Source organism: Ambystoma mexicanum, chromosome 6p (assembly GCF_040938575.1).
Source record: "Ambystoma mexicanum isolate Mex_15411 chromosome 6p, UKY_AmexF1_1, whole genome shotgun sequence".
Lineage (NCBI taxonomy): Eukaryota > Metazoa > Chordata > Amphibia > Caudata > Ambystomatidae > Ambystoma > Ambystoma mexicanum.
Genome location: NC_090935.1, coordinates 76,934,122 through 76,955,772, shown reverse-complemented (window position 1 = coordinate 76,955,772; position 21,651 = coordinate 76,934,122).

Genomic DNA, 21,651 nt, shown 5'->3' with positions numbered 1-21,651 from the left:
ACCCCTGCACCAATCCTTTAGAGATCCTGGAGAAACCTGAAGGAACCAAGTATCCTGTCCAGCTGTGAGACCCACGAAGAAACCTAAGACCGGACTGAAAGAGGCCTGGCAACCAACTTCTGCTACTGGCCCTCATTACAAGTTATGCCAGTAGCCATGCCGCAATTTGCGGCATGGCTGCCGGCAAAACCGCATCCGTGTCCGTGTCCTCGGAATGAGGACTTACCGGACCATTCCGAGTTCGGATGGCTCGGTAATTCCTCACTCGAGGACACGTACACGGTTCATCCCCATTCCCATTTCAGCCCCTATACGGCTGAATGGGAATGGGAGAGGGAGTAAACAACGGGCCATTACGAGATGGCCCGTTGTTTGCTCCCTCTTCCCCTCGCGGGACCCGGTATGCACGCCTGGTTTTCCCAGGCGTGCTTAACGTGTCCCGCGAGGGGACCTCGTAATGTGGCGGAACGGGTTGAACGGCGCCGCAGCCTTTCACGGCGCCGTTTAACCCGTTCCGCCAGGGTCGTAATGAGGTCCACTGTCTTGGAGGAGCCCTGTCTTGCTTGTGATCTTTAGCAGTCCTGCGAAAGAGTTGTGACCCTTGGAGTGGAGGAACCATCCATTCCTGATGTCTGCTCGTTGCCCTGCCAAAGCAAGCCTTCGGAAGTGCCCTGGAACCGTCCTGTGGCTGACTAGCTTAGTTTGTGGGCTAACATGTTACCGGCGTCACTGTCGCGAGTTTCGGCCTGAAACTTAGGGGATCCCCAGCTGGCGCTACGAGACTACGTCCTGCGATATGTCGGCATCCTAGCATCGAGGAGACCCGAGATAGGATGGAAAGTCTGACCGGGGATGCTCAGTCCTTTGGTGTCGCTGTGCTGTGGTGATGACCGTCCGAAATAGGTTACCTGACCCGAGTCCAGTCCTGAGAGGGGTCCTGTATCATGTTTTTTTCTGCATTGTTCAATCGAGAGTGCATCTTTTGGCTGGGAAAGCAACACCAGACACTCTTCCTTTGTCCTGCCAAGTCTGGGGAAGAATCAGAGTATGAGGGGGTAAGTTACAGAGCTTCTAACCTACACCTATACTCCCATTAAAAGTCAATGGGCTTATAATAAACCTTAATTCTAACATTATTGGCATTGCCATTACTGACTGGTGGGGCAACTTTTGGGCATTAGCCTCACTGGTATACTAACCCTAAGAACCATTCACTGGACCCCAGAGACCCTACCTGCATTTTATACAGCTTCATAACTTCTGTGGAACTTGTACCTGAACTATTGGGCAAAAGGCCTCGACAATTTAGGGCTAGACAATTTTAGTTAGGGATCATATCTGTGGACCATAAGGGCATAATACTATTCTAACCTTTCCTTTGCAGGAGTTTCTGATGTGTATTATGCCCTATAACAAAGTGAATGTATATATATATATATATATATATATATATAGTTTAATAGTGTTGTGTGATTACTCTACCTGGTAGTAGTTATTTTTCATAGTGTGTTTTGGGCATAAATGCATAACTGTATTTGTATACATGCTGTCTGAGTGCAATCTGTGATTCCCATTGTGTGACCTCATTGGTGACCCATTACAAGCTCACCCCCTCTGAAGATCTTAGCCGTGACCGTCTGTCACTGCTATAAAATAGGTTTGGTTACAGCTTCCCAGAGTTGTTCCTGTTACCATATAGGTTGGCTTTCTATACATCTGTCGACCAGGGCAGAGTATAGAAAATCAGTCCGAACACACTCTCCCTTTCCCTCCCCCTGGTACTTCCCCTCTCCCTTCCCCTTGGACTTGCACGATCTGAATGACACACAGCCTAGTAAGATTGTGTGTTTTGTTACCCTTTGTCTTCTCCTTCCTTGTCTTGTCGCGCCTAGAAACACTTGTGTGAAGGCGTGTTATAAATGACCTATCATATCATATCATAACTTGCTCCAATAGTTTTAAATCATATCAACCTACTGCACCATTCTAGTGACTCCACCATAGAAGAAGACCTGCAGAGGTTGTAGATTAGTATCAATACAGTACCTCAGGGTGTGAATATTTTGGGGCAGCCTGTGCCCAGTGGGTTTTGATATATGCTGCATGTTTGCTGGTAGGGGTGGCAGCATTTTGATCTGGATATTTGATTATTTAGTGAGTAGAAACCTATACTCAATTTCTAACTTTGAGCTTTTTAATACCTGAAGCTGCCTTGCTATTTTGAAAGCACAAGTTTTTCCCACTACAGCCTGCTTATTTGACTGGTTTTTGGCCCTTCCAAGATGGCCGCCGTGGTTTTCTTTGTTGTGTAGGCAGGCTGTGCTGAACCATCTCTCCCTGTGCAGCACTCCCATTGGTTGCTGAGTGTTTTCTTCCATCCAATCAGGGACCAGCAGGCTTTAGCCGGCCCTCTAAGCAAAAGCCCACTTCTAAGGCCCCTGTCTGCTCCCTGTCTGCTTCCGTAATGCTAATTGGGGTCCTCCCTGCACCTTAACGACAATGATGCTGCCACCTCACTCCTCTAAGAAATCCGGAATGCCATGACTTTGCCTCCTTCAGAACTATGGGTTAGTTCCCTCTTTATAGACTCACTTCTACCACCTTTGACTATCACTGTTTTTTCTGCTTGTTACTCTCTTGTTGTCATCCTGATGCGCAATGCTTCCTAAAACCCTTTGATAACATCTGATTCCAAGATTGAAAAGTCAAATCTTGCTGTTTTTGCTTTGTGCTAAAAAGCCAAATCTTGCTGCCCATTGCAAAATTCTCTATATTTTGCTTGTATACTGATGCTTTTCTGTAACTTGCCACCCTAGTGACATCACCACTCTCTTTTGTCCCACACCTACCTGCCTTAGCCCCCCCAGTTTCTCCATCCTCTCCTCACTTCCAGCCCGATGGTGCTTTCTGTTTCTCCTATCTTTTCCAACTGCTTCTCCTTTGACAATCCTTCCCTTCTCACTAAGTCTGGTAGGAAGAGGTTCAAAAAGGATATCTTGGCCTCTAACCGTGGTATTCCTATAGCCGACACCTACTCCAATGCTTCCTCCAGACATACCCTCACCGACATCCTCTTTGTCATTCCTTCGCCGTCTATGGACTCCTCATATGATCTCTGTGCCCTGCCCTATCTCCTCCTCTCCCATTAATGGTGGCACTCGCTGGGAAGTTCTCATGGCTTCCTTCAACTCATCTAAAGTCATCATTAATGTCTACCTAATTGACACTGTCATGGTCCAAGGCCCTCTAGCCAATCTCCTCCTCTTTGATAGGCGCTTCCCTCACCTCATCAATTTCCTCTCATCTCCTGCTGTCCCCTCCTCTCCGTCCTTGGCTACCTTGTCCTATCTCTCCTCCTCTGTCCCTCCTAGGGCTCTTTCTCCTCTGCAGGGTGTACCTTTGATCTGTACCCCTCTCGGAAGGTCTTTAAGGCTGGCAACCTTCTTCATATTGCCACTCTCAACTCTCGCTCTGCTGTCAAACACTTCTCTGACATCTGCCACCTCCTTGAAGAACTAGACCTTGATCTCCTTGGTCTTACTGAGACATGGTTCATGACCAGCTCTGTCACGAGCTTTGACACTCTCCTCCCTGATGGCTACACAATCCTCTCTGCACCCAGATCCTCCCGGCCCAGTGGGGGGTTAGCCCTGATCTTTCCTGAGTAGATTCCTGCCTCTATCATTCCCACTCAGACCTACTCATCTTTTGAATGCCTTGTCTGTAGGCTTTCTCTCTTGCCTACCCATTCTCTTACTGTGGCTACCATCTACCGGCCTCCTGGTCAAATCACCTAATTTCTCTCTGAGTGGGCAGACCTCTCCTCCTCCCTCCTGGCCTCTACCACTCAACTCCTCCTCCTCGGTGACCTCAATATACATTTAGACTCTCCTTGTTCCTCCTCTGTACTCTTCTGTGACCTCTGCGACTCCCTCTCCCTCTCCATCCTCCCCTCTGGCCTGACTCACTCTGCAGGGCGCACACTCAATGTAGTGATCTCCTCTGACCTCCCCTTTTCCATCCCTCTGAACACCCCTCTCTCCTGGAGCAATCACTCCCTCCTCTCCTCTTATCTCTCCCTCTCTTCCTCCCAAGCCATGCTTACCCCAACACTGCCACCTACTTTCTCGGACATCTGGCCCATGAAGCGTGTGTCAGTTGAGGCTTTTGCTGCCACTTTCTCTCCCCCTCCACCTTTGGCTGTCTCACATCCTGACACAGCGCTGTCTCTGCTCTATTCTTTAATTTCTGATACTCTTGATGCTTTTGCCCCTGTCATGAGGATCCATTTGAAGTCCAAAGCCAAGTGCAATTCCTGGTATGACTCTGACCTAGCTACACTTAAACATAAGTGTAGGGCGGCTGAGAGGAAATGGAGGGCTTCCTGTTCACCCTCTGACAAACTGGCCCGTCGCCTGTTACAAAGGCAATACTGACTCTCTGTCCTCACCAAGAAGAGAGTCCACATTCAAGCTCGTGTCTCAGTGGCATCTAACAACTCGGCCAAACTCTAAAATCTGCAAGGAGCTGGCCAACCCTGCTGCAGTCTCTACCCCTCCTGTTGCCTCCCAGGTTCTTTGCGATACCCTTGCCTCTCACTTCATTAAAAAAACCCAGGACATCCTGTCCACCCTCTCCACCCTCACGCATCCTCTCCCCTCTCCATCTGTGCTTGCTGACCCTCCTTTAGCCACCCCACACCATCCTTCTTATCCTTTCCTCTTTTCTCCCCTGACAAGGTTGCTAGACAAGTCTGATCTATGAAAGCCTCGTCAAAACAGGTTCATCCCTGTTCCTCTAAAACCATCAAGGAGCACTTTGACACCCTCGCTCCGGCCTTTGTGTATTTTTGCAACCATTCATTTGCCTCAGGATCCTTCCCCTCCACTCTGAAGCACTCCCTTGTGCATCCTCTTCTTAAGAAAAAGCAGATCCATCTTGTCCAGCTAACTATCGCCCAATTTCCATTACTCCCTTTCTGGGCAAACTCTTGGAAAAGTTGGTCATCTCTCAGCTTAATCTTCATTCCAATTATGTTGGCTTTCTCCATGACCACCAGTCTTGCTTCAGAGCTGCCAGAAGCACGGAAACTGCTCTCCTGAACATCTGTGAAGATCTGCTCTCCAACCTTGACTCTAACATTCCCTCTGTTCTCGCTGTCATGACCCTTGCCCCTGGCCCTCACTGGCAAGTCAGTCTTCCAGTTAGGGCTAGGTCAAAGGCCTTAAAATCTCATCCAAGACTCTCCTGGAGTCAGTCCTGGCACCTTTGGTGCCAGGCTCATAACCATCATGAAGACCAGCATTAGAATGGGACTATTTACTTGGGACTATTTAACTTGGGGGGTTCAGCCAACATGGAGGCACACACATAGCTCAGTTACAAGGAACTGAGCTATGCGGTCTAGTCTTTTGGGTGTCGCAGGCCTGGGACTACTTTACTGGACTACTTTGGGGGTGGCAGGCCTGGGACTATTTTACCAGGACTACTTTACCTGAGACTATTTAAACCACACCCAAACAGCAGAACATGCTTTGCGTTATTCTGCTGTGGGCAGCGTAACGCTCACTGTGTCCAGTTCTTTGATGCCAACTTACCTGAAACCAAGGACCTGCAATAGAGAAAGAGCACTACGAAACTTACCTGGAACAGTGTCCTGTCTTCAATCTATCGCCGACTTCAGTTCCACTCACCTGAAGGTACTAACTCCATCATCCGGCACTGCATGCATCCTGGAATACCATAACCTGGAAAGAGGAGAAAAGAAGACAGCATTAGTAAGTGTTTACTCACGTTTCCTTCTGAATGAAGAAAGCCACACAATTCTTACCTGGGTAGTCATCTCCTGGTCAGTATCATTGCTGGAACATTACGGTGCTCAGTGAGGAACATCGAAACCTGCAAGGAGAGAAAAGACACAGGTTAGCAATATAAAAGGCAAAACAGCACCGCACATCGCGCATTACTCACCGGACAGCATCGCACACACCGCGTTTTCGCCTACCAGCCCATGCTCATCTTCAAACTGCATGACAACTCCAAAATACCTTTCCATACCTAAAAGGAAAGAAGCAAGACATTATTATTCGAACTAAGAGGAACATAAGAACTGCATATAAAGACTGTAAAGTAGCAAACCTACGGAGTCGCAGCAGGCCTGGATTCCCACAGGGGTGCTTGCACCAGTGAAGTAACTTGGTCGCTGCTCGCCCCCCACATCTATGCGCCCATGCCACGAGGAGCAGGATGGAGAATCCACCATCTACAATATTACGGTGAGGAGAGGGCACAAGGGGGAGGAGTTGAGGCCAAGGGAGGTGGGGAAACATAAAGACAATCTGGTATTGAATCCAGCTCTCCTATATTGCAGCCCCATCTTTAACAGAGGCCTTACCAAGGGACCGGGAGAGGGTTCGAGAGTACAAATCATCCAACCAGGGCTGAGTGGCATCCCTGTGGATACCAGGTGAGCGTAACACTCATCCTCTTCGATCTCTCTTCTGCCTTCTACACGGTCAACCATACCATCCTGCTAAACCATCTCAGTGAAAACCTGGGTACCACTGATCAGGCTCTGGCCTGGCTGACCACTTTCTTCTCAGATCCACCCTCCCAGGTCCAACTTGGGTTCCTTCCTATCATCTAGCTTCCTCTCTACCTATGGTGTTCCCCAGGGCTCTAACCTCTCGCCCTGGCTTTTCAACCAATACCTGGCAACACTCGCCCACTGCATTGACATTTTCTACTCACATTTCCAGTGCTACAGTGATGACACTAAACTCATTTTCAGGCTTCGCTCTGCCGCCTCCTCTCCCTCTCTCATCTCTGATTGCCTAACTGCCATTCAAGATTGATGTGCCGCCAATGATCTTTGTCTGAATGCCAGCAAGACAGAGATGCTCCTCGTCGGCACACCTTCACCATCCATTCCCCTCACTCTGTGGCCGGCTTCTCTTGGCCCTCCTCCTACCCCCACCTGCGAGGCTAAGAACCTCTGGGTCATCTTTGACTCCACCCTTTTCTTGTCCGCCCACATCTCTGAGGTCTCTAAAAAGTCAAATTTCCTACTGCACCTCCTCAGAGGTACTCTGCCTTTCCTCTCCTTCCCCCAGAAGCTCATGATATCCCAAGCTCTGGTTCTCTCTAGGTTGAACTATCGTAACAGCCTCTTTCTAAATCCACCTGCCGCTACTCTCCGCCCTATGCAACTAATCCAGAACAGGACTGCGAGACTTGTCCTTGGCCTCAAGCCCTGGATCGTATCTCACCATCTCTGAAATCTCTCCATTGGCTCCCAGTGGATGCAAGGATTAAATTCAAAACCCTCTGCATTGTCCACAAGGCTTTCTACGGCCTGTGTCCAAAATACCTTCAGCTATCCCTCCGCAAATATCTCCCTTCTCGAGCTCTTCACTCCTCTACCTCTAACTCCCTCAGGGTCAGTCATTTTTCAAAGAAACAAGCTGGGGTTAGATCTCTGTCTTCGGCTGGGGCCTCCCTCTGGAACAGCTTCCCTGTCACTCTAAAACTTGAGGAGAACCATCTCTGGTTCTGAAAGCACCTCAAGACCTTCCTCCTTTCTTCTGCCTTCGCTCCCCCTATCCCCTGCTGATCTGGTCTCTTTTGGCACCGTGCACCTGGCCACCCTCTGTCCTCCGGGCCCAGGTACCTGCTCACCCTGCCACCCTCCCACACTGCCTCTGGGCCACCCCTTGCAATGGGGTCTGTATCTGTACCCATACAGCCCCCCCTTTTCTTCCTGCACTTATCAGACCTACCCTGTCTGCTGCCTTAAACCTAGCACTTGCAAATTGCTGGCTGTACTACCACTGTTTGTTGCCTTTATTATTTATTTATTGTTAAGTATCTGTTTCTCCACTGCTTCGCAGGTTCCACTTCTCCCCCTTCCATGCACTTGTCCCCTCCCCCTCTCCCATGCACTTGCACGTTCTCAATATCACTGGGCCTAGTAAGATCTCTGTTTTGTTCTCCATTGTTCCCCTCCCTTGCCTTGTCACGCTCTGAAACACTTGTGTACGAGCGCGATAGACATAAAATATTAATATCAATAACTCCTCTGCTGAGGAGAAATGTGCACAGAATGAAATATTTGATCATCCATGTACGGATGACACGATATCTCGCTGTCTGAAAGCATAATGATTCCCTGCTTCTCAAGACACACAAACTGCAAATATTTATCCAAGGATATGCAAAAGCTACAACCACAATTCTGTCTCTGGGTCACTCTGCTAAAATACAGAGCATAAATACGTATTCTGCACTTACAATGTGTACAGATTTATTCAGAAATACCGTCCTAGAGTCCAGTGGTGATTTTGGCTGGGGATAATAAAAGCCAGGTGATATAAGTATTAGGCAATGGGGAACAGGATATAAGGTGGTCTTGAAGACAGTCACTGTTGGAGTGTCCTTCATTTCAAGTGGTAGTGAGAGCCAGGAGAACTGTAAAATGTGTCTGTGACACCCTAATAAAAGACAGCTGCTTCCTTAACCTTTTTTCTATAGAGTCAGTGCTGGTCCTTCCCCATTGCTCACTTTATTGAGGGATGTTGAGGAGCGGGATATTTAGAAGAGCCTCCACAGCATCTTTGAACACATCAACTAATCTGGACTGATCACCACCTCCCATTGCAAGAAGGTATTCCTGAATGGTTTAACTGGTGATCATGCTGGCTGCCCTCTCAAGGGGACAGGTAGGGAGCAAAGGATGTCACAATGCTTATAGGACGATTGACACCTCAGAATGTGGTCATACATTGCAGTGGATCCCAATGTTTAACAGACTCTCTACTTTCCTTATTTCACAAATTATTACTGCTCCTGCCAACGACTGTGAACTCCCCTTCATGTCTCTTCCCCTTAGGCAGTAGGAAGTGCTGCCAACTCAGGAAGAGTCGGTTTTAAAGATGGATTGGTCAGGAGCATCTGCTGTGTTCCAACCTTTGCCACATGTTTGCTTGAAGGGAGTAATCAATAACAAGATGGTTATCCTTCTCCTCCTCTTATAGGTGCCAGCCCTCCTCTGCCTCCTGTCCCTCTTCCTCACACCCCACATATCTGGTCCCATCTTCCTCCCCCTGCCCTGCATTTGCCTCATTCTAGACCAGCATCTGCTGCATGTCCTCCTCCTTCTCCCTCCTTGTGTACTGCCTGGTGGCCCTATTGTTCCTGCTGTGCATCCTTTATTTCCAGCTCCTGCTGTCCTGCATCCTCCTGCCCCCATCTGCATCGCCATGGTTTATCTCCTGCTGTTTCTTCTTCCTCAAGGCATCCATGTACTCTTGCTCCTCTTCCTGCTTCCTTACATCCACCACCTTGTGTTTCACATCTTGGTGCTCTTTACATATCATCCATCTCTGTCCTCATGCTCCACCTCCTGCTGGCCCTCCTCCTTCTTCTCCTTCATCTCCTTCTTACCTTGTTCCGCAACAAGCTCTTTGCTTTTCTTCACCAGCTGCTCCTCACCACAGTTTGCCACAAAAACATGTCACTTGCTGTAGCTACCCCATCCTGCTGCATAACCAACATCTTCATCCTTCAGTGACCTGCCAACGCTTAGTCGTAACATATCAGTTGAGTGACTGGCCCCAATGACTATATACTGCTGCGTGGCAATTCATTTCCACCTGCTCATCGTCTCTGTTGTTTTTCAGCCATCTACCAGGTGACTACTGCCACCACTGGCCCCGGAACTGTCCAGAGCGCATGTGTCATCCCTCAGAGTATGTCACAAATTCATTACATACTCAGACAATGTTCCAGCCTCAATCTCAATGGGCTGTGCATACTCTGCAACCACATAATTCCCAACATGCACTTTGCCGTCCAAAATATCTAGTATTCTTCTTGTCTATCCCTCTCCTAAGATGCTCTCACAATAAGCACAGCTGGAAATAGGTGCAGAGAAAAAGTGACCTGTAAGAACATAAGTCAAAGATTGTCACTAAGGAGTTCACAGGTGGTTTGTTTTATTTGTTTGGGGTTGGAGCCTGGAAAGAAAATGGAAATGGTACCCAAAAAAAAAGTTCTTTATTTGATTGTTTTGGGGATGAAGTGGGGAGGGTGTGGGAAAGGGTTAAATATGTTCACGTGTCAGAAAGACTTTCAGAAAGACTTCTCAATGATTTCACAGACGGGTAGTGAAAAGGAACTTCACAAAACTGGTGCAATAAAACATAAAATACCACCATACAGGACAAAAATAGGACAACATTGTCCAAATGGCTGAATGCTCTCTTCTGGTGGGGATCTACCCTGTTCCTCACTCTAACAGCGAAGTGAATCCCACCAAGAACCAGGAAGTGAGCGGGATCTTTTATTTCATAGTCAAATCGAACTAGGGATGCAAGGCTCTGATTGGTTCTAACAAACCCTCTACATAGGTTTCGTGGTTCTGATTAGGATTTTCATGAGGTCGAGGTTCATCACGTGTTTGTGGTGGGAGTAGCTAGACACAGTCAATGAGGACAGCTCAAAACAGATCTTAAATACATCTTCAATTATTACAATATTTACAGATCTTTGCAAACATGCAGTCCTGAGGTCCAGTGGTGATGGTGGCTGTGGAGAATTGTGGGGTCCCCAAAGGAGACAAAAGGTAGTTCTTAACGGTGGTCTTGAAGATAGCCACTGTTGGAATGTCCTTAATTACTGGTATGACCAGGAGGGTGAAGGGCTGGAATCATGATGCAGTACAGGGTGGACATCAGAATTTAAATTGAGTCGAGCTTTGGAGCTCAGAGTGTGAAGGAGTGATAAGCAGTAGCATAGTTGAGAAGAAATGTGCATTTCTGTCCTGAAAATACATATTGGGGCACCTTTCAATAACAGTAGCTCTGTGCAGTTTGTCCTCCCACCACATGCTGCTAAATGTCCCTGAGTCCATAGAAGAACACAGCTCTCTGCCTCACGTATATGTGAGTCTTCTTCAGTGGCATGCCAGGAAACACAGTGGGCCTCATTCCGACTAAGGCGTTAAGGGGTTTACGGCGCCATAAACGGCGCTGACCCTTAACGCCTGATTACAAGGTTCCCTTTGCGGGATGGCTGTTTAACGCCTGCTTTTTGCAGGCGATAAATGCCATGCCGCAAAGGGACCTTGGCGATAATTACGGCACCATAATTTACGGTGCCGTAATTATCGCCTTTCCCCATTCCCATTATGCCCTATGGGGCAAAAATGGGAATGGGGAAGGGGCCATTGCTGAATGGGGAATTACTGCCCCACTCACCTTGGAATGGGGCGTTAATTCCACCATCCACCATGGCGGAATTGCAACCTTAGCGGCATGGACCATGGTGCTAATAGCACCATGGTGCTCCGCCAAGGTTGTAATGAGGGCCAGTGTATGATTTGCAGATAGGGCAAGGCCTTTTATCCCACAGGAGTGGTAACCTGGACATTGAAGAAGCTGGTATGGCCTGAAGAAACATGCAGCATCAAGACCCCCCCGCCCCATGTGTGGAATGGCATGTGGCATGTGGAATAAACTCTAAGCTCTGATCCTCAACGCTCTTCAACCTGATGTATTTTAGGACTTCCACTTCCCATGACACTCCAGTGACTGAACATAGGACCTTGAGTAAGTATTCTACATGACTATGATACTCAAATCAGTGAAGAGATCAATGCCTATCCCATCCCGATATGTCTCCAGGCATATACTCTCGCCCATCTGCCAGCATGCCACATTGGGAACTAGTGACACTTATTGCTATTCAGCTGCTGTTCCCCAACCCAACATGATTCTATAACCTGACAAATACTTATCTACTACTTTAACTTCAAAATACACAGTCTAGTTGGCATTGGTTGCTATGCAAAATATCTAAACATACATCCAAACAGCATGTGCAATTGCTATGATACGCCATCTTCCTGTCCACTAGCCAAATAAATTGCAAACTAAAGGCTGGTCTGCATTTGATGGGTGCTTGTAGTGGGAGACAGCATTGAGTAGGCTGCTGGTCACGTGACCAGGCCCTGCCACTCCGTTGCTCCACCCAGCTCCTGTTTTCGTGCCTTCAAAGCCTCTAATCAAGGAATGTAGGCCTGCTCCAGTTAGATGGCATTTAGTAGGCTGCTGTTCACGTGACCAGACCCTCCCACTCAGCTGCTCCGACCACCTACAGTTTTCGCGCCTTCCAAGCCTCTACTTAAGGACTGTATTTTTCTTTTTCCTATTTTTATCATTTAAACCTCAGACCTAGCTCCAGAGCAGCGGAGCGCTGTTGGGCTGCCATCTTTTAACAGTAGCACGTTACTGTGAGTTCTGGGCATCGGTCTGCGCATCCAATTTGAGAGATTTGCTAAATTGAAGAATTGTGGGGGCATTCCGAGCCAACACTGGGCTCAAGTTCCAGAGGGCGGGTGCATGACAAGAGAATACTTGTTTGTGGGTCCTCTCTTTTGGGGCAATTTGTGATTCAAGTTGGTTGGTCGATTTGCTGCGCGAGGAGCATGTGCCACCAGATATGTGGAGTTTAGCCACGAGTTACGCTGGTGTGCTGCTCGTGACGGCTTTGTAGATGATACATTCAGTCTTGAACGGTATCCTGGCTTGCAATGGAAGCCAATATAGTTTGCTTAGGATGGGGGTAATTTGGTCAAATTTCTGTGCTCCCGTAGTAAGACCTGTTGCATCGTGGGCATAGGAATAATTCTAAATCAATGAAAAACCATCATAAGTATTATTTTGGGACTGTGAGCACATCTTTCTTTGAATGTTTGTGTTTTACCAAATTTTAATTTGGTAACACCACCATTGGGGTATGTACAATGGGACATTTCACAAAGATACCTATGGACATCTTCAAAAAGGTGTATTGGTAAAACTGTACACTTTTGAAGTGATTTCAAAGTTTCTCGCCCAAAAGGTTCAATTTTCTTTCTTTCTGTGGTGATGGTGATGTGAAACTATGCCTCTGATTGTGTATCTTCCTGCGTTGTTAAGGCTCAGTTCTGTGAGTCTTTATCTCACAATGCCCTCATATATGCACCTTAAACATAAGGATCATATTTATCAAACTCCCACCACAGACTTGCAAGAGACCTGCAATGTCAGCGGTGTACAGACCCCACAAAATGGTTGCGTTCTTTCAGAATCAGGTTGTTACAATAATCTGTTCAAGATGAAGCAACACATCAGTCAGTCAGTTTGGCGTTATATCGATCAAGAGAATCAAAAGTACAAATCACAACTGCTAGCAGACATGTCCATGATATATCATCATACCAATTTACATGGTGTATTTACCTTACATACAATCAACAAATGAAAGGAATTTAAAACATGATCATAAGATTCCTTGTGGAAATATCTCATAATTTAAACTTTAAAGAATCACAAGATACAAGAATGATAGTATTATCCACAAGAGTTGATAATAAACTCCCATATGTCACCATCGTATATGTACTAAAGTCAGAATTAAATGGTACATCAATTATTATTTATTTATTTATTTGTTTATACAGTGCCAGCAGCTCGCAAGCATCAGGGCGCTGACATGAAGACGTAGGGCCAAAAACACATATAATCACAGGACAAGGTGCTCAGTAAATCATTGGGGGTATCAGTTTCCTAAGACCGGTTTGTCATTTGAACAAATGTGTCTTAGGTTTTCTCCGGAAACTTGTGCATTTCTGTTCTAGTCTTAAAGAGGTGGGCAAGTTGTTCCACATCATGGCTGCTTTAATAGGCAAGGTTTTCTCCAGTCCATTAGCCTTTTTGAATCTGGCAATTTCGATTTGACCTTTTGATTATGATCTGAGTGCCCGTTTTGGAACGTTCGTGATCAGTTTGCTTTTCAGGTAGGACGGGGCAGTCCCGTGGATGCATCTGTGTGTCAGTGTCATAGCCTTAAAAGCAATTCTTTCCTCAACGGCTAACCAGTGTAGATTCCTTCTATCCTCGCTTATGTGTTCCTGTTTGGACTTCTTTTTTATAATCCATACCGCATTATTCTGGATAGTTTGGCATTTGGCGATATGACCCTTATTTGTTCCCAACATGAGGGCATTGACGTAATCCAGCCTTGATAGGATGGTGGCTCTGACTATTGTTGTACAATTGCCTTCGCTCAGGTAGGGGCGGATTGACTTGAGAAGACGAAGATGGTATGCAGAGTTCTTATTTAGTTGGAGAACACAGGCTTCGGCACTCATGGACGAATCCATATACATTCCTAATGTTTTTACTCTATCTACCACCTTGAGTTGGGTGTAGTTTATGCGGAAGGATTTATATGAGCTGTTAAGTTTGGCTCTGGCATGGCTTGGACCGAAGACCATTAGTTCCATCTTATTTGCATCTAGTCATACCCAGTTGTTATTCATCCAGTTCTCAATGGATTGGTAGACTTCTTCCACCTTTGCGCTCAATTCCACCACCAGCTGAGTGTCATCAGCGTAGTTGGTGAAAAAGGCATCCAATTTGTCAAGGACCAGACATAAGAATCTTATGTATAGATTAAAGAGTAGTGGAGACAGGCTGGCTCCTTGAGGCACGCTGCAGCCAATTGTCTCTGTGAATGAAAAGTTGTTACCCCAATGAACCCTGGATTTTCTGTCCGACAGGAAGGAGTCTAGCCAGCTAATTGCTTTAGGAGAGCAATTAGCGACTATCGCTAAAGCCTATTTGAGTTGATTATGGTCTAAGAGATCGAAGGGTGTGCTAAGGTCTAGCAGCATGAGGAGACCAGTGTTCCCCTTTTCCACGATGCTTAGCATGTGTGACTGCAGGTCCAACATTGCGGTCTCAGTACTATGAGCTTTGCGGAATCTGAATTGTTGACCATGTAGTAGATTATTGGATTCCACATAAGCTTCAAGTTGGACAGTTGCTATCCTATTAAAAACCAAGACTAAAACAATCATCATAGGAAATTTGCCTTCACATTTTCTGGGCATGTTTTGAACATCGCTTAACTGCAGAATAAAAAAAACATGCATAAAAATATAGGAATCAGTGGTAATAAAAGTGCATAAAATCATTGACTCTCACATACAAAGAAAACTAATTCACAAAAGAGGCGGAGTGTTGGCCTACTGAGGACGCTGGTTGCTGGCATTTAAGATCTGTCCCTGCTTTGCTGCAGTGTTTCTTCCACTTTGTTTTGAAAGAGGAGGGGCTTTCCACATAACACTCCACTCACGACGCAGAGCGTCGCAGAGTGTTGGCTGTTGGCTGAGTGTTTGCTGAGGGAGACTGAGGGACATGGAGCATCGCCCACTTCATGATTCAACCCTGCTGTTAAAGACTCGAAGTCAAGCCCGCACAACGATGAGTGAAGGTAATGGGACGGGAGAGGAGGGCGGCCGTCAAGATGGTCTCAACGCTGAATTCACCTCAATCAGTGAAAGGTAAAGAGTTGTCTATGGCCCCTGCATGCCCCCCCACACCCTGTCTGCTGCTAGGGAGGAACCGCATGGTTGAACTGAAGCATTGTTCTAGAACTAGCAGTCTGGGGCGACACAGCCAATTCAGTTCGGGCTCCGTCTTCAAGTCTTATGATTCAAACTGAGGGATTTAAAGAGCCCCAGAATAGTGTGGCTATATTTGTGCGAAACCAGGGAGAGGATACCGCGAAGGATGCTATTTATATACCCACCCTTGAGATCTCTGAAATCTCTGAAAGCTCGGTGTACAATATAATAAAACGCGAAAGAGGGAAGGGGGGGGCAAGGGCCTGGCAAGGGAGTTCCTTGCAAGCAATTCTCAGAATAAGACAAATGCTAGCGAAGGTCTGTCCTCTCGCGGAGGAACAGAAAGGGGAGACTAAAGCCTCTTGGTTTTGTGTAATGCAGCAGAGGGGGGAGACTAAGGATACGTTGAAAACACTGGGGAACTGACTTAATTCAGGAAAAAAACAGTCTGCTCCCACTTAAAACGCAGAAGCAAATCGTTATTGGATGGAAAGACCATCAACTGGCATTTCAGAGCCAGGGATTCCCTCCTCCTTCTGCAGGAAGAAAAAGAAAAAGAAAAAAACAGTGCTCTGACACCTTTAGATCAAGAATGGCAAGACATCTCAGACGCAGATTTATTGGGAAGCTCAGACCAGAGAGACTTGATAAGGGAAACATACCATCAACTGCCTAACAGTGGAACCGCTATGGGGGAACAGAGAACTGGCGCAATACCTGGTGAAGCTTTTATTGAGTGCAGGATGGGACCCATTGACTTGGAGGATCCACTAGCACCTTCGTATGAATCTGGGCCAGCGCTCATCCCAAATAAAGACGCCAATCAGCGGGCCAACCTGGGGCGAGTGACGGGGGATGGATACAGTCTGGTACAGAAGTTGATAGGGCTGTGACACCAGTCTCTCCAGACCCAGTCAGGTTAGTAAGGGATATAGCAACACTGACCTTGCAACTAAGTACAAACAAGCAAGTCAGAGGAGAAAAAAGGTTGATCAGAGAGGCAGAGGAAGATATGATGCTTCTTGGCCTGGTTTCAGGAAAAAAGCTGAAATTGGGAAGTGCGCTCAGACCTGAAGACAACTGGAATGTACAAGTTCATCAGGGGAAGAGCAGGCTTGTCAGGGTCCTAAAAACAAGAAACTGTCCAAGATGAACAGCCTGCGAGGAGCGGACTGCTACAGCAAAGGTGGGCACAGGAGGTTTGACCCATAGGGGTTGCCCAAAAGTCCACGATCAAACAAAGGAAAACACTAGTGACAAGTGGGGCAACCAGTGTGCGCACCTTCAGGCTGCTCTACAATCCATTGTTTCTATTACCTTGACCCCTTTTCTCAAACGATATGAAGCCCTAAATGAGAATTACAAGGACCAGTCGACTCTGTTGGCTTTGATGCAGTCCAAACTTACATTCATTGAATCTTACATCGAAGCCTTGAGGGAAAAAAGATCAAGAAAAAAGGATTGAGAGTGTTATTTTTAAAAATGTTTTTGGCCTGCCTTAGAGACACCATCAAACTGATGAAAACCCAAAACAGCTATGAAAAGAAAACATATTTCTCTACCCAAACCAAACTGGACTTGGTGGGGATCTGACCTCACTCTGAAATGGAGGTCACATCCGGACAAAAGGAGCCAGGAGAGTCTGTGTGTCATGATCACTGCTTCCAAGGAGCCAGGACCAGCCCAAAGTCCTTGGAAGCAGGCCCCTAACCCTAATCCTAGGCACCAGCCGGTCCCCACTGGGACCTTTTGGACCTTGTCCTGGCGCCGGTGGCACCAGGCTCATCAGAACCATCGGTCCCGGCACTGGAAGCGCCGGGCTCATAATATGTGTGCAGATGCTTGGGTGGACTTACCTGTAGCAGACCATGCTGCTTACTTACCAGCCACTTAGAAGTCCTCTGTGAACAGGAACTACTTTCTTACCTGGGTGGGGCAAGCTCTGGATTCAGCACTGGAAATCTTCTGGAACTGGAACTCTTTTCTTAACTAAGCGGGGCCGTGGAGGAAGACGCCTCATCACTCCGAAGCTATTTAAACCACACCCGATAGACGAAACGTGCTTTGCGTTATTCTGCATCTGCAGCAGAACGCTCACCGATTCTGTTCCAGCCTTTCTTCTTTCGATCCTGAATCTGCAAGAATCATACTTACCATTCCTGTATCCAGTCAACAGCAGCACCTGCAAAGACAAGAAACAGCAGGTTAGCCAGGCAGCCTTAACTCGCAGTGCTTACTCACCTGATCCATCGGCTGCGGCCATTTCCTCACGCTGCACCTCCGCCTGTGAAGACAAAAGCATTGTCATTACTTACCAGTACTCCGTGAATTCCGGATTTCTTCACGCTGCATCGCCGCCTGCGGAGACAAAAGCATTGTATTTACTTTTGGCATTCCGCGGACTCCGGCGCTGCAACCCAACTTCTGAAAGACAAAAGAAGAGACATTAGACAGGTATTTACTTACGCCCATCGCGCTCATCGCAATAGAACAACTGCAAATACTCTGGCGTCTCTTCAGCACGAACTAAGCTGCAAGGGAAAAGACAGTTAGAGCGCTTGCATTTACTCACGCATTTCCAGGCGCTTCACTCCATCTTCCATCTCAAGAGTCCTGCAAGACAAAAGGGGGAAAAGCATTATACGAAGTCCTGTTCAATAATATTAACGTGCCTCGCACCTAAAGACTATAAAGACTAAAAAGGTGTCTGGAAACTCACCGCTCGTGCAGTTAACGACGGTAACGATCCTCTGAGTCCAAGAGGCCTATGTTTCACCAGTGAAGGAACTGGCAACAGCACCCTGCACCAGACGAAGATGGAGAGCCCAGCATTCACCTATCTAAGGTGAGCACGTTGACCTGGGGGCTCTACGGAGAAGCTAGGGAGAGAGAGGAAGAGGGACATTAAACAACCCAGACCATTAACCCCCATATTCTTTCACCTGCAGAAACCTCACCCTACGAGTTCGACACATAGTGCGAAGAGGTTCGACCCCAGAAGCCAATCGAGTCCTGCACGTCACTTTTCGAGTCACAGACACCTTCCTGCCAAGACCAGCGCCTCCGTGGGAATCAGGTGAGCGTTACAGAACGCGAAGCCCACTGCAAAACTCCTACCCAGGCGCAATGGAAACCTCAGACACTGATCACTTAGCCCAGTTGCTCGGGGAATTAAGAGCAGAAGTACATGCAGCTCGTCAGGAAACAAGCTCTCTAAGAAGAGAACTGATAATTTCCAAGGAGCGAACAGAGGACCTCGCTAGGCAATTGCTACAAACTCAGGCAGGACAGACACCTCTGCCCACTCCAGGAGGAAGTTATCCTTCTGCATCATTTTCAAATCCAGTGCAAATCAATCTTCCCGGTAATGTGCCCTTGGCTCCGTCCGAACGCTTTTCTGGTGACCCAAAGAAATTTGCAGTGTTCATCAACCAGTGCCGCTTACATTTCTTATGTCGACCAGCTGCATTCCCAACAGACCAGACCAAGGTGGCTTTCGTGCTTTCTTATCTCAGTGGCAGCGCCGCAGATTGGTCGATCCCTTTAGTCACCCAGGATGATCCGGTTTTACATGATTTCCAGGCCTTCCAGTCCAGCATGGAGAAACTGTTCGCAAGACATGCACAAGGGAAGGCCTTGGACAATGAACTTCTTTCATTACGACAGGGTAATCAAGACCTCTTGACCTATATAGCCTCATTCAACAGACTCATAGTGGAAACTCAATGGCCCGAGGATAAGAGAATAACGCTTTTCTACAGAGGCCTGCATGGAGAGCTCAAGGATGTGTTAGCTCAAGTTGTGAACCCTCCACAAGAATGTTCAGACTATATTGTCTTAGTTGTCCAATTGGACCACAGATTACAGAACAGGAAGGCTGATCGTTCTAAATTTGATACCCGAGTGTTTTCTAAACCACAGACTTCTACTAAGGGAGCTGACACTGTGGAACCCATGCAAATACGGGGCATGAAAGGTCCTTTAACCCAAAAGGAGCGGGAAAGAAGAAGACAGCTGCAATTATGCCTCTATTGCGGGAACTCAGGGCACTTTCTTCGAGACTGTCCAGTGAAACCAGCTAAGAAGGCTGTAGGAGCCGCAGATACCGGTACCACAAGTTCTGAGCAGGGAAACGACCTAGCCCGGCAAGTGTAGAGGTCCTCTTGCCGAGCGTTAAGATCTGTCCCGTGACCTCGCATTTCGTGGTGCCCATGGTCCTCATTAGTCCTGCACGTCCGGATCGTTTGCATGCAATTGAAGCTTACATCGACAGCGGAGCAATCAGCAATTATGTGGACCGTGAAATGGCATCAAGGATTAATCTACCCCTTGTCCCTAAGGCAGTAAAAGACGTCATTACTACAGTGGATGGCACGGAGAGCCTCCGGACCAGTAACGCATGCCACCCAAGAAGTGACGCTAGTGAACCAAGATGGACACTGGGAGAAAATCGTGTTCGATGTGATCAAGGCCCCTCAGTTCCAGATCATTCTGGGAATCCCTTGGTTAGAGAAGCACAATCCTCAGATCGACTGGCGAGCAAAGACGGTTCAGTTTCCAGAATGTTTTACCACTTGTTATCCTCGGCCTGAAGTTTCAGTGGCGGCAATCTCTTCTGAGGTTCCCACATTACCTCCCGAATACCAGGAATTTCAAGATGTCTTTCGGAAGGATCAAGCTAACACCCTGCCTCCTCATAGGTCTTACGACTGTCAAATAGATCTGATACCCGGAACAACTCCACCTTGCAGTAGGATTTATGCCCTCACCGAGCCAGAGAATCTTCACCTCAGACAATATCTGGACCAATACCTAGCTAACGGGTTTATCCGTCCTTCTAAATCTCCAGCTTCATCGGCTTTGTTCTTCGTTCCGAAAAAGGAAGGAGACCTTAGGACTTGTATAGATTACCGCGCCCTGAATCAAATCACTGTTAAAAACAGATACCCGTTACCTTTGATCCCTGAACTCCTGGACCAAGTCAAAGAAGCATGTATATATACAAAGTTGGATCTCAGAGGAGCCTACCACTTGGTACGAATAAAAGAAGGCGATGAATGGAAGACGGCCTTCCGCACCAAGTATGGGCTATTCGAATATCAAGTGATGCCCTTTGGACTTTGTAACACTCCTGCCGCTTTCCAGTATTTTATGAACAATGTCCTTAGAGAACTCATAGATGTGTGTGTTGTTGTCTACATTGATGACATCCTTGTCTATTCATCATCTGAAGAGGAACATCAGAGACACGTTAAAAAGGTTCTCGAGAGATTGCGTCAACATAACCTTTTTGTTAATATTGAAAAATGCGTTTTCAACGTAACTGAAGTTGAGTTCCTGGGAGTCCATATGGATTCAAAGAAGGTCGATGCAATCATCAAGTGGCCATCACCAACCTTGGTAAAAGGAGTTCAAAGCATGTTAGGCTTCGCTAACTTTTACCGCAGATTCATTCCTGAATTCTCTCGGATAGTCCAGCCCATCACTGCGCTGTTAAAAAAGAACAAACGTTCTGAATGGTCTACTGAAGCAGAACAAGCTTTTCAGGACTTAAAAGCTAAATTCATTTCTGCACCTGTTCTAAAACATCCTCGCCCAGAACTCCCCTACATCGTGGAAACGGATGCTTCTAGTCTTGCTATGGGGGCAGTTTTATCACAAAGAGATCCGGTCACACACCATTTACATCGAGTAGCCTTTTGGTCCCCCAAATTCTCGGCTCCCGAGATCAACTATTCAATTACAGACAAGGAACTTTTAGCTATCAGATCGGCCTTTAAAGCCTGGCGACATTATCTTTTGGGAGCCAGACACACAGTCACCGTAATGACTGATCACCGCAATTTACAATATCTGAAGACGGCTAAAGCTCAGTCTTCCAGACAGCTTCGCTGGGCTCTGTTTCTGGCTAAATTTGACTTTATAATTACTTATCGACCAGGCAGTGAAAACGAAAAAGCAGATGCCCTCTCTCGGATGGGAGTAGATGAACATTTAACCAATCCAGAACCAATACCCATAATCCCAGAACAAAGGATTTTGGGGTTGGTCAGCGCTCAATCCTTTGAAGACATCAAGACTACAGTCAAGTCACTCCTAACTCCGGCCGATTTACAGGACTGGCAATTAAATGGAAAAGAATTCTCAGTGGATCAAGACCTACCATATTTCCGAGGACGATTGTACTTGCCCTGTGAGAA